Source organism: Sceloporus occidentalis, unplaced genomic scaffold, assembly GCF_023333645.1.
Source record: "Sceloporus occidentalis isolate IW3139 unplaced genomic scaffold, rSceOcc1.0.p SCAF_18, whole genome shotgun sequence".
Classification (NCBI taxonomy): Eukaryota; Metazoa; Chordata; class Lepidosauria; order Squamata; family Phrynosomatidae; genus Sceloporus; species Sceloporus occidentalis.
In genome coordinates, this window is record NW_028316998.1 from 14673362 (window position 1) to 14685025 (window position 11664).

Genomic DNA, 11664 nt, shown 5'->3' on the forward strand with positions numbered 1-11664 from the left:
TTTTTTCTTCTCTTTCTAACAGAGCTGGAAGAGTAACTTTAGAAGTGTTCTACTTTGCTTTATCTGTTGGAACTTAGGCTTTGTGTCCCTCACAGTAAGCAAGAAACTTAATGAGGCTGTCTTAAGCTTTCTTGTGTTTGATTCTCTTTTGTCTCCTTTTCAGACGAGCATGGATAGATTTACTTTTCTTAAAAAGAGGCCAAGAGCAGACCGAGGCAAAGCAAAGAGTCTGTCTTCTGAATTAAAACTACCTGGCGTTTCTGGTTTGCTTACTCCAGGAGACTCGCACCTACAAACCTTTAGTATGTGTCGCTGTATAGAACTGCAGACTAATATTTTGATTTTATTTCATAGTTTTATTAGGAGTCTTGTGTCTGAAACTTAATGCTTCTATTGTACTATATACATCAAACTACCATACAGTGTTGCAAGCAGGATAGCTGCTATTTTTCCCATCGTCAACAGTCTATCTTACTCATCTAAGGTCTTAGTCTACCATTTATGCTGGAAGGTTGTTCCACTTATCTACCACCCTCTCAGTAAAGTAAAACTTCCTTACATTACATCTAAGCCCATGAACCTCTACCTTTTTAGATTGTGACCTCATGTTTCTCCTCTTGAAATAAACTCACGAGGAGCTTTAGGACTCTGCATATAGATAGATATTGCCATTTATTTTTCGTTGCAATGCACTATATATATATAATTATAACTATAATTCATGAGATATGAATGTTTTATAGATTAGCTTAACATTTTTTTGTTTATCTGTGTAGTATTTTAACTCTTAGATCATTATTAAACATAATTTCAGCCGTTCTAGACCTGTCTGATTTGGGTGAGGGTGATAGAATGGATCCGCTGGCAGAAACCTCCTCGCCTCATAGCCCTAACCGCATGGAAATTCCTGCAAAGGTAACACATTGCTTGTTCAAAAACTTATATAAAACTATCCTTTTGTTTTAAGAAGAAATATGGAAATGTATAATTTGCACACACAATATCTAAACGTATTTCATACACTGTTTACAATATTTTACAGCCTTATTTAAGGAGTCCCTATAGTGCTTGTGTCACTGAAGAGGCCAAAGAACCTGCAGGTATAATTTTTCTTACCTAGCCATGATCCTGCATGCTTTGTGTGCGTCTTTTGTGGTTACGAGTGTAAGTAGTCTATGCCTGTTGTGTAAATAATGAAAAACCAAAACACATTGAAATGTATTCGCTAATAAAGTAGATTTTCAGTCTCAATGGCAGCTGGAAGATAATGATTTAAGCTGAGGAGCCCCTGTTCTGTATCAAACAACGTGGGTGGTACACAGCTATTGATTTTTTTTATTTAATATATAATTTTTAACGTCATCTGTGAAATTAAAAATCTCTTTGGTCTGACAATGCCCCCCCCCCCCCGGCTTACTATGTGAATGTGTAAATGATATCTAGGAGTTTACACTATTATAAATTATTATTATTATTAGGAGTTTATTTACCTTGCACCTGATAATCCTTCTAGGTGGCTCTGAGAACCTTAAGAGGAAAAGGTTAAATCGTGAAACAAAAGAGGGCAGTGAAGAGTTTGTTTTGAAGCCAAGAAAGCTTTTCAGCTCAGGTAGGGGAAAAGAGTGATAGTTTTCTGCAATTTGGCATGAGTTACAATTTCTGTAAAACTTGTGTTGTGTGAGAACGGAGATTCTTAAACCAACAGTTACACAATTGCAGTCAGGGACTGGCCGTTAGAACCTGGTATTCATAGTTACATAGTACATAAGGTTGAAAAAAGACCCAAGTCCATCAAGTTCAATCCTACTCTTGATCAAAAAGAAGGCAAACATATGGGGGTATAGAGCATATCTAGGGGGCCACAGAGGCATATCAGGGGGTATGTGGCATATCTGGGAGGCAGCGTGGCAAGCCTGGGCTGAAATGCGCTTAACTGGGGGGCAGTTTGGGAAATAAAAACAAAAAATGCATTTTTCTCAGTTATATTTATTCTTCTGTTTTTAACATCCTGTTTGTTAAATTATTTCAATTAAATGAAAAATGTACATTTATTTTTTAATTCGATGAATCGAAAAAAGAATCAGCCAACTAATTGATTATGAAATTAATCGTTGGTTGCAGCGCTACTCCGTTCACAGAAGATAAAATGACCAACTCCACCAGTGAGTTATATATCTGGTCACTGATGACCTATACATCTATGGTAGAATAAAGTAATTGATTTTGTCTTTGAAAATTAGCAGGTTATTTTGCACTAAAGTGTTTTTTAAACAATCCATACAAAGGTTGGTTTTATCTGCAGACCATTTTACGCCAGTGATTTGCTCTCGGTCACTTGCACACAAGTCCAGCAAACATGCATCTGATTCTATGATTAGATCTGCAACAGACCCGAAGATAGCTGTGTCGTTCCTTAGTAGTTTCATATTTGTTTGGTAGCACTCCCGCGCAGTCAATGAGAAATTTATCTATATCCATTAGCATCTGTAAGCACTGTCATGGGTCAGATTTTGACCTATGGCACATAATAGATGAAACGGATAAAGTAGGGCCATAAAGTTTTAGATTTCAAGAAATTTAAATGAGGCAATGCTGCAACCCGATTGGGTATTTCAGTCACTCTGTTCTCTATTTACCAACTCCCACAACATCATTGAAAAAATGCTATAAGCCTCTAATCATAAAATCATTTTTTTTTATTTATGTTTTGTTTTGATACATCTTTCTCACATGCTTTCTTCCTAGCTCGAGATTCAGCAGATCTAGATGATGATGTTTTTGCCTCTGAGACTACTGAAAAGGAGCTTGGTGAAGCCAGTGTCATTACAGCGTTTGAGATCTTTACCAAGGATCTTAAGAATAAGTTTATGGTGAGTTGCTATGTTTTACGATTGTATAAATAGCAAGAGAGAACTCCCAAATGAAATTTAAGTACAACGCAATGAGGTGCAAGCAACTAAATATAGGCATCACCTAATACCCATTAATAAATCCAAAATAGACTTGTATAGAGTTACACATGTATGTTCTGCACATTTATTGTAAACCACATATATTTACATTAATATAATAGTGAGAAGGCACTTACTAAAGAAATACAGCATAGATGCAAAAGATCCATCTCTTGAAAAGGGTAGTGGTTGGCTATTGAAACTTTGGGAAATCTTTTATAGTGTCTGCCTTTTGTGCCTTTGTATTTCTTTAGAAAGTGCCTTCTCACTGTGGTACTCATACTGACGTACATTTACTGGCCACTTTATTAGGTTGTTCAATTGCTTGTTAAAACAAACAGCTAGTTGGCCAATGACATGGCAGCATGTAGATGTGGTCAAGACAACTTGCTGAAGTTCAAGCCGAGCATCAGAATGATGAAGAAAGGGAATTTAAGTGACTTTGAACGTGGCATGGTTGTTGGTGCCAGATGGGCTGGTCCAAGTATTTCAGAAACTGTTGATCTACTGGGATTTTCATGCATAACCATCTCTAGGGTTTACAGAGAATTGTCTGAAAAAGAGAAAATATCCAGTGAGCGGCAGTTGTGTGGACGAAAATGCCTTGTTGATGTTGGAGAATGGGCAGACTGGTTAAAGATGAAAAAGAAAAAAAAATATATAAACACTTGTTACAACCAAGTTATGCAGAATACAATCTCTGAATGCAAAACACGTTGAACCTTGAAGCAGATGAGCAGCAGAAGACCATCCCAGGTGCCACTCCTGTCAGCTAACTTTGGCATAAACAACATGAAAGTATGGATCAATCCAACCTTGTATCAAAGGTTCAGGCTGGTGATGATAGTGTGAGGGGGCTTTTTCTTGGCACAATTTTGGTCTCCTTAGTACCAATTAAGCATCGTTTAAACGAGACAGCCTACCTGAGTATTGTTGCTGACCATGCCCATCAGCAGTGTACCCATCTTCTGATAGCTACACCATGTCATTAAGCTCACATCATCGCAAAATTGTTTCTTGAACATGACAATGACTTCACTGTACTCCAATGGCCTCCACAGTCACCAGATCTGAATCCAATAGAGCACCTTTGGGATGTGGTGGAACGGAAGATTTGCATCATAGATTTGCAGCTGACAAATCTGCAGCAACTGTGTGATGCCATCATGTCCATATGGACCAAAATCTCTGAGGAATGTTTCCAGCACCTTGTAGAAGGTATGCCACAAAGAATGAAGGCAAAAGGGGGTCCAACTCGGTACCATCAAGGTGTACCTAATAAAGTGGCCAGTGAGTGTATACTGTTTACAATAAATGTACAGAATACTTTTGTAGCTTGTCTTTGTGTATTGATATGGTTGTGCAGCCACATACAAGTCTATTGTGGAGATGTAATTTTAACATGATAATTTGACACTTTAGCACAGGGGTGTCCAAGTTTTTTCTGCAGTTGGCCACTTCATCAGAAATGTATGTGTGCGTGGGCCGCACCCATTACGGCCTTCTAGCTTTATAATGCATATTAATACAGGGTTAATTTGGCGATAATGAAAAAAGCAACTTTTATAACACACACCAGGACAGGCTCTGCCACACCGATAACTAAACACACACCAGGACAGGCTCCGCCACACCGACCCCCAAACACACACACACATACACACACACACACACACACACACACACACCCCCACCCACCAGGACAGGCTCTGCCACACCGACACCCAAACACACACATACCAGGTCAGGCTCTGCCGTGCTGAAGCATAAACAAATTTATTTTCTACACTGCTTTGTCATTAACTGCCCCTTTTTGTATTTTTGCCCCTTTGTGTATTGATGCCCCCACCCTTTTTCTATTGGCTAATGTGATGCCCAACCAACCTCTTGGCTATTGATGCCGCCACCCCCTTTTGTATTTAATTTTTGTACTAAGGGAATACCCCCCCCTTAAATATGGGTCCACTTTCCTATAACCCTAAACTATTTTTTTGGTAATATTTCGTTAGACCACCTCTGCCGGCCGTGTGGCCGCTTTGAACGATGGCACGTTGGACGCCCCGGCTTTAGCGTATTGCTTAACCATAGATAAGAATATGACCATGTTTGAATTATTAGATAGCATCATGGTTAGATTGGCAGCCTCTTCAGTTAAGCCGATCTGTAAATCATCCCAAGAGAATGGTAAGGAAATTTATATTTCCTCCTGAACTGTACATGTGTTTATATTGTCCCCTCTGTATGTCATCTTTTTGTACACCTGTATTTTGATATTTTTAGTCTAGGTACAAACAAATGGAGGTCCGTGCTCAGAATTCATTGAAAACTTCTCATCACCAGGTTTCTACCTTATTACAGCAAATCCATAAATGCAGGTAAGTGTGTATATATGGTCTGGGCGTGCTAAGTGAATAATCCAGTCGATGAACATAATCCGTGATGACTCCCCTCACTGCTTTGACCTGTGCTCATCCTAAAGTGTTGAATCTCAAAAGCAATTGCCACTGTGCCTGATATGTTTAATATATATAGTCATCCCACTGCACCAGTAAAATAAGCCATCGGCATATTCTAGACTAGGATTTAGGGTGGCAGGTTTGATGGGATGGATATCCTGACTCTCTGCCCAAAGGTTTTACAAAGACGAGAAGGCACCTCCTATAGGTGGCACTTAAGGCTCTTAGCAGCTTCAAGTGGAAACTCCACACATCTTTCATCAAACTGTTCAACTGTTATGGAAACTTTTATACATGCTTTATTTTTTTTATTTTTCAGATTGCACAAATTGAATCATTTTCATAAAATTGTTGTCCGTGAACTTTCCTGCCTTGAGAGTGAAGCACAGGCTTTGAAAGGGCTGGAAAAGGATACACTGGTGAGTATAATGATCAAAGCAGAAGATAAAACAGACCCCCATGGCTTCTTGGTCCAGACGTGTGCCCTTTGAAGCTGGCGCTGATGAGTGCTGTAATTATGCCAGGCATATGCAAGGTATCTGTACAAGCACGGTACACAAATGAGCAAGAGATGTGACAAAATTGTGCATATTTGTTCCATAATGTAAGGTAGTGCCTGTTGCACCACAGTGCATGTTCTTATACAGAGCCAATTAGAGACAAACCAGTATGAAAAGACTGGAGAGCGTGCTTGGGAAATGATGGAACGTGTTGTGGAATGATTTTTAATGCTTCATGTGTGCAACCTCAATATTTATGTGCTTTTAGATTACTTGTATTCATTATATAGACAAATCCTGAGAGTCATGTGTGGGCTTTTTCTAGTGTTTGTATAATTGAAACCATTAAGCCATTCACTAAATATTATGGAAATACATGGCAATGACTTTCTCTTGTTGCCGCCATGTTGCATTGACCTTGCATCATACAAAGTGTTTTGCATTATTTCTGGACAGGAGTTCTGGGAGCATCAGTCTGTAAAAATGAACATGTTCTGTAAAAATCAAAAACAAAGGTAAATATTATTCTAATGTCAATTCATATCTCTATATTCATTTTATTTCTTGAAAAATGTATATATGGCAACAGAAAAACTAAAATTCCTTCGAGTGAAGCCAAAGTAGACCATGCTATACAAAAAATGTAAACAAAGGCGAGATTGCACAGTCCACGTTGCGTTGCAGGATTCCTCTGATAGCAGCATTGCTTCAATATGTCATTCACCTGTAGTCTAGCAAGGAATGTTATTTAGATTCCTTCTGTTACGAGCATTCACTGAATAATAAGAGCGGACGAGGCTCCTGATGATCAGCTGTTTTGTGACTGTTCTTTTTCTGGATGATGTGTTATTAAATATATTTTCAGGATTAAAACCATTGATTCGGCATTTGAGGAAACCGTAAGCAAACTGACAAGTGCTCTTCAGAAAACCACAAAGGTACATATATTGATGCCATTGTAAATGTGTTGCACAAACTGTACCAGTACGTGTAATGTTTTGAGGGACAGCAAATATGTTAACGTGTTTATGATGTGTTCCGTTTATTAAATTATTCGTGGCTTGCATTTTATTGCCGTGATTTCCACCAACACATTGAAATGCAAATGTTACATCATTTCCCAGGATCCCTCCATGTCAACATGCCTTCTATTCCCAATGGTGCGGAGGATTTCCCAGTACACATGTTTGTAGTTTTTATCTCTATGCTGTTTTAAGTCTCACCTGTATAAATGCTTTCCAATTTACTACAGCAATGTTTAGGTGACACCCAGGGCCGGCCCAAGACTTAATGCCGCCTGGGGGGGCGAGGCATTTTAAACTTCGCCAACGCCATTATCTACCCTCCCTATTATCTACCCTATCCCCCCCCCCTTTATACTTGCCTTTAGACAGTCCTGCGTCGAGTCTCCCTGCTCTGCCACGGTGCCGGCTTGCAATGCTGAGCGCCGGAAATTGACGTCACTTCCGGCGCTCAGCATTACAAGCCGGCACCGAGACCGAGCTAGAGGGCTCGCAGAGAGAGAGAGGGGCGCCGAGCGGGTAAGCGAAAAAACCACTCGGCGCCCCTCTCTCCTCTGCTTCAAAAAAAAAAAAAGTGCTTGGGCCGGCTCTGGTGACACCTTATTTCCTACAAAGTGATGGTGTACTTCTATTTATAAGAAAATTAAATTGTTTTATATGCTGTGTATAAGAATATGGATGAGAAATCGTTTTGAATGAAAGTTTTTCTTTTTATTTTTGTACTTTTTCTCATTATGTTAACAAGTAGACTTACAATATGATTTTCTCCTTTCATTCATAATTTTTGAGAAATATGATCTATGTAGATATCTATGGATGCAGCTGCTCACCAGTAAGCTTGTTGTATTAGCTGAATATGTAAAAAGTGAAGTCTGTATCTTTTCTCTTTATAGGATGAACAGCTGGTCACTAAAATAGAAGATATGTCCATAAAGATGAAATGAAGAGTTGAAAAGTCTTCTATGCTCTTTTTGGTTGTAAAATTACTTATTTTTTCCCCAAAAATGTGATAAACACCATCACATTTACAATATTTCCAAATGCGTTCATAAAGCTTGACTACAGCTGAAATTGTGGTTGGTTTTGATGCCCTGTTTAAAATGAAAAAGTTATATTATGAGAGAGAGTAAGCCTGTGCAAGAATTGCTTTATATTTATCAGTGTTAAACTGTTCAAGTGCTTGGAAGGTTTGGTGAGGAGAGCTTCACATTTAGTGGCCTTTTTGGTGTCTGCCAAATGGCTGAAATAAAGTAATATGCCCAAAGTAATAGGTGTAGGTTTATTAAATAAGATTGGCCATATTACCACCAACAGATTGACCCCATACATCAAGGGGTCTACATCAAAGTATATATTAAAACTATAAGGCCGAACACAACAGTGATCTTCACCTACAAATACCAGGAAAAAGTTCAGCTCCTTAAGAGAAATACATGTCACAATAAAGGAGAGTTTAAGATTACTTTAATGGTTTAACCATCCTGGATTTCTGTAATAATTAAGACAAAGAGAAATAAAGTATTCATTTATTTAGCACAGGGATAAAGGGCTGAAACTGCAATTTTCCCTTTAGTGAATAAATCCCGTTATTGTGATCTCTGCAGTGTGACTAAAACTCTGGTTTCTTCATGAAATTGGATTATACTTTTTGTGTTTGGTAAATTTGTTTTTTTTTTTTTTTTTGCTTCTGTTCTGTTCACCCAAAAAAAGGCCACAGATGCAGCTTAATAAAATGTATAATATCAATAGTTTGCAGGTAATGTGTGATTTTATCTGAGAAGTACCGGAGTAGAACAGTTAGCATTCAAAGCAGTGTGTTTTGGGTTAAGTGACTTCTAATAAAATGTGTGTGTGATAACTGGTTCTCCTAAAGCCCTGAAACCAAAAATGGACAAATTCTAGCACTGTTTTCTTAGGGCAAGAGTCAATTTGGTTGCCTGTAGCCACCATACATCTCTATGAGCCATCCAAGGCACTCCTAACACATTTGACCACCCAGTTCTTGCATGTGCCCAGACTGTTTGTGGGCTTAACACCACTGAAACGCAAACACCACTTTGCTAGTGCTCTCTGATTTGTACCCCATGCTAGAGTTTTTAATTATCAAGTACCAAGCATTTAATGTTCATCAGCTTTTCAATTTGTAGAGGATGATTGTTATGAACTTTTGTGTCCAGCAGGGCCCCTGCCATCATTGCACGCTCACTGTGGCCACCAAAGAATCCAAACGCAAACTGTTCCTTGGTTGTGTTTGACAATATGTTTTATATTTTTTTCCTTTTTGTTCAGTACTGACTACAAACTTAATTTGAAAATGTCCATGAGATGGAGTTACTCTACTTCTTGTGGTGTGGGCAGAGCAGTAGCATGGAGCCTGGTACACCAGCCCCAAGTAGGTTAAAACAGATACTCTTCTCAAAGATGGGCAGGCACCTTCCTTACTCTGAATAAAAAAAAAGTCATCAATATTGTGCAGTTTTTGGGGACATTTCATCCTATACCATGTGGTTGGGTGTCCCTGCCTGCCACTGCCCTCCCAGTGCCCTGATAATGCTGCTGCTCTATCCCCTTCCTTACACTGAGTAATCAGTTCCTCAACATTGTCCAATTTTAGGGATGTTTTAGCCCCATAACATACCAGGAAGCAAAATTCATCCAAAAAAAGTGACAAAACCAAAATAATAAATCTGATTGTTGTAACTGCTCCCATAGTAACAGTACCGCTGTATAGCTGTTGGGAGCAGACCGTTTTTGGGATCAGCTGGCCAGTTTGCAGGAATAATGTTTGATAGGACCTTTTCCTGTAATGTGTTGATTCCTTCATGGAAATAAGGATAAAGAAATTAGAAGGGTATCATATCCCTGCTCCATCTTTTGTTCTGTCATCATATTTTATTATGCCTGTGGAGTGAATAATGCTTTTTATACTCCTTGGCACACAAATGATTACCCATATCTGCAGAGGTGATGTTTCAGAGCCTGCGTATCCGGAACTCATGACTAGCAGCGCAATGACTAAGAGTTATTTGGTTCAGCAGGTATATGGCCTAGGGTCAGGTAGACCTTTTCTCCATGCAGCCCCTAACTTGTGATCTAACAGGCCGGTAGCAGATTATGTTACGTAAAATGCAGATACCCCTACTCTTTGTAGTCTGATGTATGGATTTTGCAGGGGCATGACATCATAAACAGTTTCCCTGACCTATGGTCACTCACCCATATGATGTATCAAAACAGTACAACAGTAGTGTCTCTGGTGTAAGACTATAATGCCTAAACAGTACTTAAAATCAATGTAAAATTAATAAGGTGATCTGTGTATTTTGCATTGCAAGCAAATGCATACTTCAAGATAAACGGGGAATGTGTTTTGATGAATGTGGCAATTAGGCGATAGCACCAACACCAATACGTTTTTTCGCTCGGTTACTGTAAATATTTTTTCCTGTGCTAATATTTTTCTAGCCAGTGTACAAAAAAAAGTAAATCTTAGTAAGCCCTATTATACCAACTCAAAAATTTAGGTGTCAGGAGACATGGGGGTTTGAACCAGCAACCCTGCCTCTGGTAGTCGGGTAGACCCCCTAGCCCTCTGCCTGTTCTACAGAAACTGTTGCTATGAGCCTGTTAGACAAGTGTTTTCAGTTGTGTCTACAGATGGTACCAACGAGAGCCAAAGGCTAAAGCAGAGAGGCATCTGCTTACAGTTTGTTCAAACAGGGAAAAGAAAAAATGTTGGTGCGCTAAGCTAGTCTCAGGCTCAAATAATACAAATGTATAATATGAGGCCTACCGAACAGTGTGAGCATGCTGCAAATACAGTGTGTTGGCTGTACAATGTATGCAAAAAACAAAATACTGTCTGCGCTTCTCACCCTAAAAAAAGTTGGCAACAAATATATAAACATAATATAAATGAGAGGTTTTGGTAGCAGTATAAACTGCTTTGTATGCCCACTATGTAGGAGGTGAGAGTAGGTTCTCACCCTATTGAGAGTGTGCCTTGACGTGGCGGGTGAGCTTAATTATGCTTTGGCCAATTCATATAACCAAAACCTCTCATTTATATTATGTTTATATATTTGTTGCCAACTTTATTAGGGTGAGAAGCGCAGACAGTATTTTGTTTTTTGTATACAGTTTGTTCAAAGCCAGATCCTGCCTCTGCACAGGAACTCTGACCTGGCACCTGTGCCCCTGACAGCAGGTAAATAACATGCATAGTTGGTCAGGTTCCGAGTACATAATCTAGTCAGTGAACTTGACCACTGGGGAGAGTCCACAAAATTAACTCCCTTGCACCTGTTATATTTAAGTAATTCTTCCTTAATTGACTTTATGGTAAAATGGTGTCCATTGTGACGCTAAACATGGCAGCGATGGATTTTAATACAACCAAAAGAGGAAATCCACAGAGCTCTTATTAGACTGTCTAGCTGTGTGCTTTGATTATAAGTATGTTTGTTTTTTTAATTTCCATCTAAATAGTGTTGGAGATAATCTCAATCACAAAATCTGCCCTGGTCTGGTTTTCCAGGAGAGGAGCATGAGCTGCACTGTCATTTGGTGTATGTGGGGAGTAGATGGGTTAACTGGTACTTATCTGCCATCAAATTCTATATTTCAATGTTTGTCTCTGGAGATGGGCTTTCTCATCTTGTGCATGGACTTAAGTTGTCCAATCCATCTTGTGCTCTCCGGCAGCTGCATGACCACCTTTATCTGTACATGCCTG